This window comes from Neomonachus schauinslandi, chromosome 13, assembly GCF_002201575.2.
Source record: "Neomonachus schauinslandi chromosome 13, ASM220157v2, whole genome shotgun sequence".
Lineage (NCBI taxonomy): Eukaryota > Metazoa > Chordata > Mammalia > Carnivora > Phocidae > Neomonachus > Neomonachus schauinslandi.
Window position 1 is genome coordinate 24,905,902 of NC_058415.1, and position 3,509 is coordinate 24,909,410.

A 3,509-nucleotide genomic window follows, 5' to 3' on the forward strand; every position below is an offset into this window, starting at 1 on the left:
TAGGGGAAAAGAATCTTCAGCAAAGATCTTCCAGAACTCATAGTATCATTCTGGTCAAACACTATAAAGAGAACCGTCAAATCAACAAAGGATAAGGAAGTTTGACAGAGAATTTTATTTCAATGGCTTAATTAAAAAATAAAGAACCAAACATACAGCCTTCTCTCTTCTACCCATTAGAAGGAAAGCAAAAGTGAATCAGAGAACTCTATCTTTTTTGTTAAGCAGCTTAAAAGGTGGGGTGGAGGGTGGGATGGGGACCACAAGTGTTGCTAATGTAATGTTATAATGCACAAAGTCAAGGATTCTGAGAACTGTATTACTAGAAATATAAATGCATAAAGATATAAACTATTTGGTATTAAAAACAGACCTTGCTATATAAACACATAGTATGTCACTTATATCTCTTTATGAAAATAACAGGATAAAGAAAGATCCCCAGTTTGCCCTTTAGCCTGGAACCCCTAAACACTCACCACACAGGCAGTGTGGACCTGAATTAACAGGTGCAGAACCCAGGAGACTCCACTGCTGTCATTTTGGAAAGGATCAAGATTCAGCACCCAGAGGACCCCATTCACCCTCCATGCTGTGTGTTTGTGTGTCTCCAGAAGCAATTAGCTACAATTTGCATAATTAAGTCCACAGACAAGTTTGAATACTGAGATCTACCTAGAAAAAGTAGCACCAAAGACAACATTAAAAAAAAGGAAAGACAATGTAAGCTAGATTTGTTATAAAAGCAAAAGGAAGATTTTTTTAAAATGTTTCCAGTTCAAGTCAGAATTAAGGTGTCTGTTGGGGTGCCTGGTTGGCTCAGAACATGTGACTCTTTTGCGGGGGAGGGACAGAGGTCGAGGGAGAAGGAGGCTCCCCACTGAGCAGGGAGCCTGATGTGGGGCTCTACCCCAGGGCCCCGGGATCATGACCTGAGCCGAAGGCAGACGCCCAACCAACTGAGCCACCCAGGCACCCTGAACATGTGACTCTTGATCCCGGGGTTGTGAACTTGAGCCCCATGTTTGGTGTAGAGATTACTTTAAAAATATAAAATCTTAGGGGCGCTTTGGTGGCTCAGTTGGTTAAGTGTCGGACTCCTGATTTCTGCTCAGGTCATGATCTCGGGGTCATGGGATCAAGCCCTTCGTGGGCTCTGCGCTGGGTGTGGAGCCTGCTTAAGATTTTTTTCTCTTCCTCCCCTTCTGCCCCTCCCTGCCCCACTCTTTCTCTTTAAAAAAAAATTAATTAATCTTAAAAAAAAAAAGAATTAAGGTGTCTGTTAAGTCCCACCAGCTTTGCAGAGCTGTGAATGTTTTGCTGTTGTTCTTTGAAAAAAGAAGAATCTATAATAAAATGTTCATTCAAGAAAAATTCCAGATTTGTTGTTTTTGTAGCCATTCTCAAGTTACTTTAAATTTTATACATTGTTCACAGGGGCAGAATACATATTGGTTGAGATGTGTTCATAGCTGATGTGTCTCCAAAGATTTTTCATGGATGCTGCCAGATTCTAAACATTTTCTATCCTGTCAACATTATATAGAGAGGCCGGATGACTCCCACAGGCCCACTCCCTTTCAAGGAGATCAGATAGAGTTCAAGAGCTTTAGCAAGTAATCTTTTTTCCTAAAGCATTATGTCCTTCGGTACTGCCACTGCAGAATGGAATATTTGTCTTGCTTCTATTCTGGGATCCACTGGATATACCTAGAATCCTTGAGAATTATCAATAATATCACAAATCATTTGTGCTTTGATGCAGCTGAGCTTCTCCAATGGCTGCACTGCCTTGTTCTTAATCCACTTGAGGACCCAGCCTGTGTCATAGATGCTGAAACACAGAGGTGTGTTGTCTGAGGAGTGGTTTGGGGCCTGTACTTTGTATTCCAGGACCGAAGGGTACTCTCTGAGGGCGAACCCCAGGGGGTCATCGCTAGTGATCACGAATGTGATCCCTGCAGAGCCAACATTCTTCTGAACACCAGCAAAAATCACACCAAACTAGGAAACATCTGCCAGCTTGGATAGGACTTTGGAGGACACGGGGCCAACCACCATGGCTCCCTTGACATCACAGATAAAGGCAAACTCCCCTCCGTGCACAGTCTCGTTGGCCCACTAATGCCCATAGGAGGTGTCCGGGCTGAGGTTCCAGGGGCTTGAATCTGGAATTTTTGCAAAACTCCCAAGTTTAGGGTAGACAATATTCACATCCCCAAACTTCTAGGCTCCTGCTGCCTTAGCTAACTAAGCTCCTGTCATCTTGCATGTAGCACACCTTCTTGTTTTCAGGCCAACTGGGTTTAAGAGTGACAGCAGGGGACTGGCCTTGACACACCTCTGTGCACAAAAGTCACCTTGTAGTTGTCCGGAACAGCTAACAATTTCTTTCCAAGATTCTCTGTGTTGTTAATCATCTTAGCAAAAGCTGACGGCCTGTGGCTCATTTCAAGAGCAACAGTGCCAACTCCTATTGTAGTCTAATAATTCTTTTTGTATCTCTAAAAACACCAAGCGTTTTTAGACAGCTGGGTGGCCTGGGCCAAACCGACAGCCTGCCCAGGCGTCCGTGGCAGGCCAGGCTAGCCGGTGGGAGGGGGCTGCTCACCCGGCGGCACATCTCTTTCCTTGCTTTGATTACCCTTTGGTCGGAGCTTTCCCTTCCGGAACTGACTCCTCTTTCCTTCCACATGGCATCATCCAGCCGCTGTGGTAGCTGCTCCAGAAGTCAGTTCTCTTCTCTGTGAGATGTGGCATTTTGTTCAAGTCTGAAAGAGGAGGCAAAAGCGAAAACTTGAGGCATGTTGCTGGTTGCCTCGGATGTTCAGTGGCAGCCTCGAGATAGGGCCCGCAGTCCCCCAGAAAATGACTGATTTATGCCCCAGATGGCCAAACTGGGAAGGCCCAAGTGACGCTGGTTGGCAGCAATGGCCGCTGAGGTGGAGCAAGCAGCTGCTACCCAGACTTTTGTTGTCCTGCCTGAAGTTAGCAAGGCTGCCTGTACCAGATAGTGACTGGCTAAACTAAGCAAAGAAACTTTTTGAAAAGCTATGAAAAACCTCTCTGGATAGAAGGAGAGGCTGGGAACAAGACTTCTAAATGGCAATTGGGCAGTTCTAGAAACTGCCCAAAGGTTTCTTCTACTAGTGCTGCTGAAAAAACAAACAACAAAAACTCACAAACTTACCGTGATCATTGTAACTTGCCTGCAATCATTCTGCTCAAGATTTAAATTCCCAGGACAAATTCCCAGGTTAGGCAAGCCTGGCGCAAATGCTTACTCTCTTGGTGTGAGAAGGACTCTCCCAGGACCAGGATTTCTATCTTGTCAAGTCTACATACAGCTGCGAGAGAAAAACTGCAAAAGCAAAGCTGGGTACTATTGAAGAGGGCAAAGTGAAGCTGTGTCGTTTAACAAAAGGGTCCATTATAATTCACCCCTATGGCTATTTTGTTCACATACGTATACTTTAAAACATACTGCCTAACAGAATGCAGCTGTTCTC

The 3,509-nt window shown here is 44.7% G+C and overlaps 1 pseudogene; it reads right to left on the reverse strand.

The window, feature by feature from the left end:
- Positions 1-1,466: 1,466 nt before the first annotated feature.
- On the reverse strand, positions 1,467-3,219 carry LOC110569978 (annotated as a pseudogene).
- Between the last annotated feature and the right edge of the window lie 290 nt (positions 3,220-3,509).